Genomic DNA, 14084 nt, shown 5'->3' on the forward strand with positions numbered 1-14084 from the left:
AAATGATATAAGTGGAGCATGAGAGATCAATTATTTCTATAAAATAAAACCACCGACGTGCTCTAAAAGATATAAGCGAAGCACTAGAGCAAAAACTATATAGCTCAAAAGATATAAGTGAAGCACATAGAGTATTCTAATAAATTCCAATTCATGTGTGTCTCTCCGAAAGTTGTGTACAGCAAGGATGATTTTGGTAAACTAGAAAGCAAAGACTCAAATCATACAAGACGCTCCAAACAAAACACATATCATGTGGCAAATAAAAATATAGCTCCAAGTAAAGTTACCGATAGACGAAGACGAAAGAGGGGATGCCTTCAGGGGCATCCCCAAGATTAGGCTTTTTGGTGTCCTTGGATTTTACCTTGGTGTGCCTTGGTGTCGGGGAAACTGATCCACCAACACCTATGGGGACCGGGCCCCTTTCGGTTCGGAGGGGGGCGGAGGCCGCGCAAAGAGCGGATCGAGGCAGTACACGCGAGCAGTTTTACCCAGCTTTGGGCCGCATGGATGCGTAAAACCCTACTGCTGCTTGTTTGTGTGTATTGAATTCTTGCTCAGGAGCGATGGACGCTGCCAGACCGAGCGTGAGAGTGTTCCTGATGTTTCGAATGAGCCCAACCCCTTCTACGTTGCGCTTGGGCCTCCTTTTATACTTTCAAGGGGTCACCGACAGGTGGCAACGTAGACTAGAAGGGTAAAAATGGAAAAGGATGCGGTAGGTGCAGCTACCGCTACTGTGGACACAGTGCACCCTACCTAACTCTGACGGCAGGGGACAAGGTCATTGAATGCCCGTCTGAGTTGCCTAAACAGTGCAAAAAGTGACCGTTAGGAGCGCCACCGTTTGCCACGATGGCCTTCTCTTCATCTCCGCTTGCCACCGCGTACCCCTGGCTACACAGGCTCCCGCCACGCGCCCCTGAGGAAGCCTCATGGCGATACGCGGGTGGGTGCGCTGGAGCGTGGGTACAGAGTGGCAGCGGGCCCCCGGCGAGTACCTTGTCGGGGTCGTCGTCTTGCCGAGTCCAGAAGCTTGTCGCTCACCGGACCTTGCCGGGACGTGCGGTGCATCGCGGCAAGTTTCTTGAAGTGCCGTGGTTGGCCTTCCCGGCAAGCTCCTCTTGCCGGGGCCTTGTCTCTTCATCTTGAATGCTATGTTCTTGAATGGCTCCAAAGGAACCCACGGAGGACTCTGGCGGTCGTCCAGCAAGCCTTGCCGCGCGGTGCTGCAACTGCCCGTGCACAAGTTCGGGATACTAGGGTACCCCTACTCTAGTACACCGACAGGAGCCCCCGGGCCTGGGCCACACACGGTGCCGAGCACTGTTGGGCCAGGCCCAAAACAGGGAACGGGCACACGTGGAGCCTGGGTTATGCTGAATCTAACTCCGTATCCACCGCGCCCCCCGTAACGGCACGCGTCAATCGCGGAGTCGTGGGAGAGATCGTGGGTGGTTGTTTATTTGGAAGGCCGAAATGTCCGCCCCGTCCCTCTTTATAAGCAGGGGAAACAGGGGCATTTCCCCCACCTTCGCCCTTCGCTGCTGCAATCTCAGAAATCTCCGCCGCCCTCCTCCGCTTGCAGAGTTGAAAGAGGGCAGCGCTCCGCCCCCGTCGCTGCCGCCACCACCAGCGCCGTCGATCTCCCCCACCGCCTCCGCTATGCCTCCGAAGCCCGGGAAGAGGAAGGCCACGAAGGCCGCGGCCGCGAAAGCTGTGAAGTCGACCGAAGCGCAGCGGCTTGAGGCGCTGCAGAAGGAGCGGGCCACTCCCCCCCCCCGAGCTCTCCGCGAAGGAGCTGAGGGAGTGGTACTATCTCTTCTGGTCAACGGAGACGCGGGCGCATCCGCGCACGAAGGTACTCTCTGCCGTCGCCTCGCAAGCAGCTCCAGTTGGCGGATATCCTTTCTTCGCCGTGTTCTTCTACTGCGGGCTCTGCCCGCCATTCTCTGATTTCTTTTTGAGTGCTTGTTTGACTTCTCATTCTTCTCCGGTCGTCAGGTCCACCCTCCGCGGATCCGATGGAGACCGAGGTGGGCGGCGGAGAGGACGCGCGCGGCAACACTGATGATGCCGCGGCCGCCGAAGACGGAGCTGGTGCCGATGTGCCTGCCGGTGAAGAGGCCGCCAAGGCCGCCGCCGAGGAAGCTGGGGGGGGGGGATCTGGCAATCGCACTGACGGCCCTGAGGCCGCAGGAGCATCAGGCGCTGCACCGACCGCCGATCCCTCCGCCGCTGCCGCAGCGTCAGGCTCCGAGGAGCCCCAGCCCAGCGCCTATCTGAAGGCTGGAGAGGGCATCTTCATCAAGCTCCCTTGGGCGTCAAGCTCCAAGGCGCCGGTGGAAGGAGAAGTTTTGGATGGGGAGGTGCTCACCTCCGCCGGGTTGTCGATCATTGACGCGCCGGGAAGCAGCAGTGACGAGCCCGAGGAGGAGCGGCTGCTGCGGAGGCTGCTGGCGCTCTATCGCGCCCGTCAAGTCAAGTTGGAGTCCCGGGAAGTGCTCGTCGCGAAAGCGAGCGTGGATATAGAGAAGCGCGCGAAGGAGCTCCGGGGTTTTCGCCAGGAAGCTCTCCAGGCCTTGGCGGAGGAGCGGGAGCAGCTTGCTGAAGAGCGGAAGGCCTTCCTCCTCGAGAAGGCTGAAGCTGAAGAGGAGCAGTGGCTCACCGGCGAGAAGCTGTACGCGCGAGAAGGCGAGCTGGCTCAGCGGAAAGTGAACCTCGACAGCCATGAGGAGGAGCTTGCCGCGCGCGAACGGGTACTTGGCGGGTCGCTCCAAGAGGCAAAGGATGCGGCTGCGGCTGCCGAGACCGCCAAGAAGGAATTGGAAGTAAAGGTGGCGCAGCTGGAGGCTGATCTGAAGGTGGGTGGCGAAGAGCTTGCCGCGCTCAAGTTGGAGCGCGAGAAGGACGCCCTTGCCCACGGTGAGCTGCAGGGCCAACTCTCCGAGAAGGGCAAAGAGCTGCGCGCCGCCAAGAATTCCAATGCTGATCTGGAGCTGAAGCTGGCCACCCTGACGGAGACGTTGGACGGCGCCAAGAAATGGGAGGCGGACTTCAAGAAGGACATCAAGGCCAACGAGGCGCTGCTAGCGAGGGCCGCCGAAACTCAGAATCTTCTCAGAGATACTGTGCCGCTTTGGACGGAGGGCCTCGTGAACATTGCTGCAGTCATCAAAGAGGAGTTGGTGCAATTAGGGGTGGAAGGCTTCGGGTACTCCTCCGACGAGAACCTCCAACCCAGCGCCAAGCTCACTCTATTCTTCAAAGGCGTGGCGGCGGCGCTCCAGCAACTCCGGGAACGGATCCCAAAGCAGTTGGCCGACGAGTCACGCTCGATTTGTGCCGGAGTTCTGGAGAAAGTGCTGGTGAAGGTGGCCTTCCGCAATCCGGGCCTCAACCTCACCAACGTCTTCAAGAGGCTGCCGGCGGACGCTGATCTTGACGTACTTAAGGCCCTCGTCGCACCCATTGTGGATAGGGTGAACGAGGTCAAAAGGGTTGACGGCGGTCGCGTAGATTAGGCCGTCCGTTTTCTTCTTTTCTTGTCGCTGCCAGTCATGTCATGGGAACACTTTATTAGAGGCGCGACAAGTTATTTTTGTAATATAACTCTATCTTAGGCAAAAAATTGTTGTGTTACTTCCTTTACTCGACTCTTGGCTTTGTATGGTTCTGCCCTACGCTTTCTAGGGAAACTTGCCGGTGCAGGCACCCTAGCCGCAAGCGCCGAGTGCGGAACTTCAGCAGCCTGCTGGCGGGATCGCTACCGACAAGCAACCTTGTCGCAACTAGTTGCAGCTCACTTAAGTTGTTGAGCGGACTCGAAACAAAGTAAGGGCGCAGCTAGCTACAAGTTGGTTCCTCCGCACACAGGTTTTCCATACAAAGCACGGTCGTTCAAGGAAAATAACTCAAAAACTTAAAAAACTGATTGCTCAAACTTTAGCAACTTAGCTTTTCTGTCGCCTGCTTCCCGGCAAGGAGAAACTTTCCTGAATGGCCTGGTCCACACCATTATCTTCTCCTTCCCCCCGGTAAACCTTGTGGGCGAGGGAACCTTCCTTCTTTTGAGAAAGAAACAGAGAAATAAAGTAATGATATGGAGCCTTGGGCTCGTTATCGCTTACCGGGGCTGGTGCTGCACAAAGTGTCAGATAACCTATGCGAAAAAGGACTATAGCATAAAGAAAAAAAACTGACAAGATGTGCGGGGCACATGAACTTTACTGGTGCACGGGGTCTGCGCCCGGCTTTGTACAAAGGATTACATGCAACAGCGGCAAGACTTGTACAAAAGGTGGTTGCCGGAAAAGCTTCCGGCAACCGCGCCCTACGGGTAAAACTTACGAAGATGTTCAATGTTCCAGGAGTTGCTCACCGGAATGCCATCTTCGGTCTCAAGGCGGACAGCGCCGGTCCTAGTGACTCGTTTCACCCGATAAGGGCCTTCCCACTTCGGCATCAACTTGTTGGAATTCTTGGCGGACTGAACACGCCGAAGAACAAGGTCGCCTTCCTCGAAGCTCCTGGCTTTAACTTTGCGGCTATGGTAGCGACACAAAGCTTGCTGGTAGCGAGCGACTCGCACAGCAGCCTGAAGACGGTCTTCCTCAAGGAGCAGCGCGTCATCTTGGCGCAACTGCTCTTGCTCGAGCTCATCATAAGCGAGCACTCGAGGTGACCCGTAAACGAGTTCCGTGGGGAGAACTGCCTCTGCTCCGTAGACTAGAGCGAAGGGTGTCTGGCCAGTGGCTCGATTTGGCATCGTCCTGATCGACCAAAGAACCACCGCCAGCTCCTCGATCCAGTTTCTTCCGCACTTGTGCAGCCTGTCGAAAGTTCTGGTCTTGAGGCCTCGCAGCACTTCAGCATTTGCCCTCTCCGCTTGACCGTTGCTTCTCGGATGAGCAACAGAAGCGAAGCAGACCTTGGCGCCAAGATCTTGGACGTACTGCATGAAGGTGCGGCTCGTAAATTGCGTGCCGTTGTCGGTGATGATCCTGTTAGGGATCCCGAAACGGCAAACAATCGACCTGAAGAACTTGGCTGCTGACTGTGCTGTCACCTTCCTCACTGGTTCCACTTCCGGCCACTTTGTGAACTTGTCGATGGCGATGTACAAGAACTCAAAGCCCCCGACAGCTCGGGGAAAGGGGCCGAGGATGTCGAGCCCCCAGACCGAAAATGGCCAGGATAAAGGGATCGTCTGGAGAGCTTGAGCTGGCTGGTGTATCTGTTTGGAATGGAACTGGCACGCTTCACACTTGGTTACTTGTGCAGTTGCATCCTGGAGGGCTGTCGGCCAGAAGAAACCTTGTCGGAATGCTTTGCCGGCAAGTGCTCTTGCGCCAATGTGGTGACCACATATGCCTCCATGTATCTCTGCCAACAGTTGTTGTCCATCTTCCCGGCGAATGCACTTCAATTTCACACCGTTGAGTCTTATTCTGTACAGTGTGTTGTCGACAAACTTGTACATACTTGACTGCCGGGCTACTCTTTCCGCTTCTTCTTGCTCTTCGGGAAGCTCTCCTGTCTGAAGGAAACGGACGATCTGCTGCGCCCATGCTGGAGCTTGCGGCTCGACAACAAGGGCTAAAGGCATATCTGTTGCTGTGGGAACATCCGCTTCTACGGTAAGAACCTGTGGTTCGGCCGGAGCGTGATATTCCCCAGCAAGCTTGCCGGAGCAAAACTTGTCGGGAGCGTCTGCTTCAACGGAACAAACCAAGAGGTTCGCCGGAGCAGACTGCTCCTCAGCACTCTTGGCGTCGATCTTGGGGACCTTCTTGGCGGCGGCTTCGGGAAGCTCTGCCGGAAAGTAGTCATCAGAAACCAACTTCCTCTTCTTTCTCTGTCCAGTCGACGGTTTTACGGACGGTTGAGTCAGCTTGAGCACAAAAATCCTTGGTTCCACAGGTAACTTTAGTGCTGCGCACTTTGACAGGCCGTCAGCAATATCGTTCTGAGCTCGTGGAACGTGTTCCATTTGCAGGCCGTCAAAGTGTGCTTCTAGCTTCCTTACTTCATCAACATATGCTTCCATCAACGGACTCTGATAGCTTTTGTTTACTTGGCGGACGACCAACTGCGAGTCACCCCTGACAATGAGCTTGTTGATCCCAAGGTCTGCCGCAATTCTGAGTCCGGCAAGCAAACCTTCATACTCTGCGGTATTGTTCGTTGCTTGCTCCTTGGGAAAATGCATCTGAACTACGTACTTGAGGTGCTCTCCGGTGGGTGCGATAAGCAGCACGCCTGCGCCGGCGCCTTGCAGCGAGAAGGCACCATCAAAGTACATCAGCCACTCTTTGCTTGCCTCTTTGACGGGGATGCTTGTTTCTAGAGTTTCTTCGTCTGGTGTCAGCGTCCATTCCGCTATGAATTCTGCCAATGCTCTGCTCTGTATAGTGGAAGTACTCTCAAACCTGAGGCCAAAGCTTGATAGTTCCAGTGCCCACTCGACAATCCTGCCGGTTGCTTCTGGATTTTGCAGTATCCTCTTCAACGGAAATCGAGTGACAACTGTTATCTCATGTGCCTGGAAGTAATGGCGTAGCTTTCTCGAGGCCATGAGAAGGCCGAAAAGCAATTTCTGTACGCCAGAATACCTTGATCTAGCCCCCTGTAGAAGGGAACTGACAAAGTAAACTGGGCGCTGCACCATTTTCCTCTGCACCTCCTTGCATGCCTGCGCAGACTCAACTTTGTCGGGGCCAGAGCTTGTCGGAGAAGCCCCCTGCTTGTCGCTGGATTCACTTGTCGTGGTTGCTGGCTCATCGTCCGCCTCCCTCTCCGCTACTAACGCAGCACTAACCACTTGATTGGTTGCTGCCAGATATAGCAGCAACTTCTCTTGTGGCTTAGGTGCGACAAGTATTGGAGTGGAGGACAGGTACCTCTTCAAGTCCTGTAGCGCGGCCTCCGCTTCTGGAGCCATTTCATCGGACCTGCCTTTTTCAATATTTTGAAAAACGGCAAGGCGCGCTCTGCGGACTTAGAGATAAATCTGCTGAGAGCAGCCACGCAACCGGCAAGCTTTCGTACATCCTTGACGCGCTTTGGTGCTTCGATCTGCTCGATGGCTTTGATCTTGTCGGGATTGGCTTCAATCCCCCGCTGTGACACAAAGAACCCGAGAAGCTTGCCGGAAGGGACTCCGAACACGCACTTCTCGGGATTGAGCTTGAGGTTGATCCTGCGCAGATTTGCAAAAGTTTCATCTAGATCTTGAATCAGAGTAGCCTTGTTTTTGCTCTTGACCACTATATCATCCATGTAGGCTTCCACATTTCTGTGCATTTGCGGCTCAAAAGCACGGTGGACTACCCTTGCAAATGTTGATCCAGCATTCTTCAAACCGAAAGGCATCCGTATGAAGCAGTACGTGCCACATGGGGTGATAAATGCGGTTTTCTCTTCATCCTCTTCTGTCATGAAGATCTGATGGTATCCTGAGTATGCATCAAGAAATGAAAGCAAATCACATCCGGCTGTGGAGTCAACAATCTGGTCAATACGCGGCAAGGGAAATGGGTCTTTGGGACAAGCTTTATTAACATCAGTGAAGTCAATACGAAGTCTCAATTTTCCGTTAGCCTTGTGCACAACAACAGGATTGGCCAACCATGTGGGATGGAGCACTCCTCTGACAAGGCCTGCTGCTTCCAACTTCTTGATTTCTTCTGCGATGAATTCTTGGCGCTCCACTGCCTGCTTCCTGACTCTCTGCTTGACGGGCCGCGCATGAGGATAGACGGCAAGGTGGTGCTCGATTACTTTCCTGGGAACACCAGGGATATCAGACGGTTGCCATGCAAACACATCGACATTCGCCCGCAGGAAAGCGACGAGCGCGCTTTCCTATTTGGGGTCAAGAGTGGCGCTGATGGTGAAGGTACCACCAGTGCCATCCTCCTTGGTGGACACCTTCTTAGTCTCAGGTGGAGCTGCCATTGCCTTCTTACACTTGCCGGTGGAGCTCGATGGTGCATCCTCGACGGTAGCGCAGCACTCCGAAGAGGTGCGCTTGCCGGAGTAGGCATCAGAGCTCTTGCCGGACTTGGTCTTCTTCTTCCCTCCGGGAGCTTCAGCGGCAAGTGTCTTGCGCTATGCTGCGGCTGCCGCTTCCCGGTAGATCTTGTCGGCATAGATAAGAGCATCCTTCTTGTCGCCAGGGACAGAGATGACACTTATTGGGCTTGGCATTTTCAGTATGTTGTACGCATAGTGAGATGCTGCCATGAACTTGGCGAGTGCCGGACAGCCAAGGATTCCATTGTAAGGTAATGGAAAGTCAGCAACGTCAAACGTGACCCTCTCAGTCCTGAAGTTCAGCTCGCTGCCAAATGTGACCGGCAGCGTGATCTTTCCCTTCGGCTTGCTTCTTCCCGGGCTGATTCCTTGGAATGTGCCGGTCTCCTCGAGCTCGCTGTTAGGGATCTGAAGTTTCTGGAGGACCGCGGAGGATATCAGGTTCAAGCCAGCCCCGCCGTCAACTAGCATCTTCGTGACCTTGAGATTGCGGATAGTTGGAGAAACCAACATCGGCAAACACCCGACCGCAGTTACGCGATCAGGGTGGTCCTCAATGTCGAAGATGATAGGTGCGCTGGACCATTTCAGGGGCTTGCGTGACTCTATGGATGGCTCTGCTGCATTCACTTCCCGCATCCACTGCTTGAGTTGGCGGTGCGAAGTATGCAGAGAGGCGCCACCGTCAATGCACAAGACCTCTGTGGCTTTCTGAAATTCCTGCTCGTCGGCCTCGTCATCATCCATGTCTTGGCCGCGGGGAGGTCTGTCTCCTTGCCGCTGCTTGGCCTTGCCGCGGCGTCCTCCTCGGCCGGGACGTTTCTTGCCGGATCCACCAGTTCCTTCCTGGGTCTTCTCCTTGTCGCGCCGCTCGTACTCAGCTTTCTGTTGCTCAACAAGCTGTTCGACTTTCTTGCAGTTCTGGAGATCGTGACCCTTGGTTCGGTGAATCTTACAATACTTCTTGCCGGAGCTGTCCTGCTTGTCGGCGGCCGCCACAGGCTGGGCCTCCTTGTCGGAGCCACCAGCTTTAGCTTCCTTGGCGCCACCTCCGTTGCCGGTCTGCTCGACAGCTAGCACTTCCTTGCCCTTTTTCCTTCTGTTGTTCCGCCGCCGGCCTTTCCTTGTCGGGGCAGCATCCTCACTGTCGGATCCTCCTGCTCCTGTACTCTCTCCGGGGAGTCTCCTCCCCTCTTCAGCGCGTGCACACTTGTCGGCCAGGGCGTAAAGCTCGCTGACGTCTCTGATCTTACACATCGCCATCTCCTCCCTCATCCTTCGGTTTCGCACATTCTGATGTAACGCGCTGATGATCGCGGCGGGGTGGACGTCTGGGATGTTGTGCTGTACACGGCTGAATCTCTGAATGTACTTGCGCAGTGGCTCTCCTTCCTTCTGGGCGAGCAGATGAAGATCGCTCTCTTGGCCATGTGGCTTGTGGCCGCCTGTAAAGGCGCCGACAAACTGATGGCATAAATCTGCCCAAGAGGAGATGGAATTGTCCGGCAAGTGCATGAGCCAGGACCTGACGTTGGGCTTGAGTACCAGCGAGAAGTAGTTGGCAAGGATCTTGTCGTCCCGTCCCCCGGCAGCCTGCACCGCGATGGTGTAGATGCTGAGAAACTCCGACGGATGCGTCTTGCCGTCGTACTTCTCTGGTACGTCTGGTTTGAAATTCTTTGTGCTGGGCCACTGGACTTGCCGCTGCTCATGGGTGAACGCAGGACAACCTGCCGCGTACGGCAGATCGCCTGGTTCCCCTGGCGCATGCATGTCAACAGAGGGCCCAGCGCGCTTGTCGGATTGATGTCGCGCTTCTCTTCGGCGCTCGATGCGGGTTCGAGCGTCTTCTTATTGTCGTTCATGGAGAACTTGGCGCTGGTCGCGACGAGCTCGTGGGTCCGACGACGCGGTGGAGCCGCTGTCGGGGTGGACCCGGCGAGTCGGCGATTTTGGCCTTCGTAGTGGAGAGTGCATGGAAGTCGCACCTCCCCCGGTCTTGTTGCCATCGGCTCGCGTCCGGCTGTCCTGCCGCGGCAGCGAGGTGCTTGGTTGCCGCGCAGTGTCGCCGTTGGCGAAGCCGATGAGGCTCTGGATAGTGTCCCTCCATTCGTCGGTCTTGTCCGCCGTCGGAGGATAGTCTAGGAGCAGTTGAGCTCGCGCCAAGGCTTCTGCTGGAGTGGTGGGCGGCGGAGGTGAACGGTGCGAGGAGTGGGGCGTGCTCGGACTCCTAACCACGTTAGAAGGAGCGGTGCCCCATCCAGGCGACCGTACTTCGCTCAAGCCAGCATGTTGACGTGCATGTTGGTCTTGAGCGCCACGAGAACCACCAGCTTGATCTTGGCCCAGCGGACGTATGGCGCTGCGAACGCCATGACGCTGCTGGTCCCGCGCCTCCTGAGAGGGGTGCGGTGCGCGCATGGACGCCGAGGTCTGTGCCGCCTTGTCCTTGGACTTGGCCGCACTGAGGGCTCCCTCGTCGACGCCCATTCTTCCGCCGGCGTCCACTCCGCCACCCGTTTGCTCCGGAGGCGGTGAAAGTGACGCAGACGGAACAGCTGCCTCCGAATCCTTCTTCTTCGGTGGCATGTCGATGAAGACGATGAAGATTTAGCTCGCGTGCACGCCGGATCGGGTTCGCACAATCTCAACGTCCCCTACCTGGCGCGCCAAAGATGTCGGGGAAACTGATCCACCAACACCTATGGGGACCGTGCCCCTTTCGGTTCGGAGGGGGGCGGAGGCCGCGCAAAGAGCGGATCGAGGCAGTACACGCGAGCAGTTTTACCCAGCTTCGGGCCGCACGGATGCGTAAAACCCTACTGCTTCTTGTTTGTGTGTATTGAATTCTTACTCAGGAGCGATGGACGCTGCCAGACCGAGCATGAGAGTGTTCCTGATGTTTCGAATGAGCCCAACCCCTTCTACGTTGCGCTTGGGCCTCCTTTTATACTTTCAAGGGGTCACCGACAGGTGGCAACGTAGACTAGAAGGGTAAAAATGGAAAAGGATGCGGTAGGTGCAGCTACCGCTACTGTGGACACAGTGCACCCTACCTAACTCTGACGGCAGGGGACAAGGTCATTGAATGCCCGTCTGAGTTGCCTAAACAGTGCAAAAAGTGACCGTTAGGAGCGCCACCGTTTGCCATGATGGCCTTCTCTTCATCTCCGCTTGCCACCGCGTACCCCTGGCTGCACAGGCTCCCGCCACGCGCCCCTGAGGAAGCCTCATGGCGATACGCGGGTGGGTGCGCTGGAGCGTGGGTACAGAGTGGCAGCGGGCCCCCGGCGAGTACCTTGTCGGGGTCGTCGTCTTGTCGAGTCCAGAAGCTTGTCGCTCACCGGACCTTGCTGGGACGTGCGGTGCATCGCGGCAAGTTTCTTGAAGTGCCGTGGTTGGCCTTCCCGGTAAGCTCCTCTTGCCGGGGCCTTGTCTCTTCATCTTGAATGCTTTGTTCTTGAATGGCTCCAAAGGAACCCACAGAGGACTCTGGCGGTCGTCCGGCAAGCCTTGCCGCGCGGCGCTGCAACTGCCCGTGCACAAGTTCGGGATACTAGGGTACCCCTACTCTAGTACACCGACACTTGGGCATCCCCAAGCTTAGGCTCTTGCCACTGCTTGTTCCATAATCCATCAAATGCTTACCCAAAACTTGAAAACTTCACAACACAAAACTTAAAAGAAAATCTTCATGAGCTCTGTTAGTAAAAGAAAACAAACCACCACTTCAAGGTACTGTAATGAACTCATTCTTGATTTATATTTGTGTTAAACCTACTGTATTCCAACTTCTCTATGGTTTATAAACTCTTTTACTAGCCATAGATTCATCAAAATAAGCGAACAACACACGAAAAACAGAATCTGTCAAAAACAGAACAGTCTGTAGTAATCTGTAGGTTTCGACCACTTATGGAACCCCAAAAATTCTAAAATAAATTGCTGGACGTGTGGAATTTACCTATTAATCATCTTAAAAAATAATTAACTAAATAGCACTCTCCAATAAAAAATGGAAGCAATTATCGTGAGCGCTAAAGTTTATGTTCTTTACAGCAAGATCAAAAAGATTTCCTCAAGTCTTCCCAATGGTACTACTTGGCATAAACACTAATTAAACACAAAAACACAACAAAAACAGAGGCTAGATAAATTATTTATTACTAAACAGGACAAAAAATCAAGGAATAAAAATAAAATTGGGTTGCCTCCCAACAAGCGCTATCGTTTAACGCCCCTAGCTAGGCATAAAAGCGAGGATAGATCTACGTATTGCCATCTTTGGTAGGCAACACATAAGTGGCTCTCATAATAGATTCATATGGTAATTTAATTTTCTTTCTAGGTAAGTGTTCCATACCTTTACTTAACGGAAATTGGAATTTAATATTCCCTTCCTTCATATCAATAATTGGACCAATCGTTCTAAGAAAAGGTCTACCAAGAATAATAGGACATGAAGGATTGCAATCTATATGAAGAACAATGAAATATATAGGAACATAATTCCTATTTGGAACAATAAGAACATCATTAATATTTCACATAGGTTTCTTAATAGTGGAATATGCAAGGTGCAAGTTTAAAGAACAATCATCAAATTCACGGAAACCTAGCAAATCACACAAAGTTTTTGGAATCGTGGAAACACTAGCACCCAAATCACACAAAGCATAGCACTCATGATATTTAATATTAATTTTATTGTAGGTTCCCATTCATCATAAAGTTTTCTAGAGATAGAAACTTGCAACTCAAGTTTTTCTTCGTAAGATTGCATCAAAGCATCAACGATATGTTTAGTAAAAGCTTTATCTTGACTATAAGCATGAGGAGACTTTAGCACGGATTGCAACAAGGAAATACAATCTATCAAAGTGTAATTATCATAATTAAATTCCTTGAAATCCAAGATAGTGGGCTCATTGCTATCTAAGGTTGTGACCTCTTCAATCCCACTTTTACCAATGTTAGCATCAAGATCTAAAAACTCCAAATTTTTGGGACGCCTTCTAACTAAAGTTGACTCATCTCCAGTCCCATCATTATCAAGATTCATATTGCAAAACAAGGATTTAATAGGGGACACATCAATTACTTTTAGATCTTCATCTTTATTGTCAGGAAAACTAGAAGAACACGCTTTCACAAAACAATCTTTCTTAGAACGTATCCTAGCGGTTCTTTCTTTGCACTCATCAATGGAAATTCTCATGGATTTGAGAGACTCATTGATATCATGCTTAGGTGGGATAGATTTAACTTTCAAAGAATCAACATCAAGAGAAATTTTATCCACGTTCCTAGCCAACTCATCAATCTTAAGCAATTTTTCTTCAATCAAAGCATTGAAACTCTTTTGCGAAGTAATACATCCTTTAATACTAGATTCAAAATCAGAGGGCATATTATTATTATTTCCATAAGAATTGGTGTAGGAATTACCATAATTATTAGAGGAATTACTAGGAAACGGCCTAGAATTAAAATTACCTCTATACGCGTTATTACCAAAATTGTTCCTACCAACAAAATTCACATCCATAGATTCATTATTATTCTCAATCAAAGTAGACAAAGGCATAGCATTAGGATCAGTAGGAGCACTCTTATTAGCAAACAATTTCATAAGTTCATCCATCTTTGCACTCAAAACATTAATCTCTTCAATTGCATGCACCTTTTTACTAGTAGATCTTTCAGTGTGCCATTGAGAATAATTATCCATAATATTATCTAGGAGTTTGGTAGCTTCTCCTAAAGTGATTTCCATAAAAGTGCCTCCTGTGGCTGAATCTAAAAGATTTCTAGAAGCAAAATTCAATCTGGCGTAAATTTTTTTGTATAATCATCCATAAATTCAAACCATGTGTAGGCCAATTACGTATCATTAATTTCATCCTCTCCCAAGATTGTGCAACATGTTCATGATCAAGTTGCTTAAAATTCATAATATCGTTTCTAAGAGAGATGATCTTAGTGGGAGGAAAATACTTAGAGATAAAAGCATCTTTGCACTTATTCCATGAATTAATACTATT

This window comes from Triticum aestivum, chromosome 1A, assembly GCF_018294505.1.
Source record: "Triticum aestivum cultivar Chinese Spring chromosome 1A, IWGSC CS RefSeq v2.1, whole genome shotgun sequence".
Classification (NCBI taxonomy): Eukaryota; Viridiplantae; Streptophyta; class Magnoliopsida; order Poales; family Poaceae; genus Triticum; species Triticum aestivum.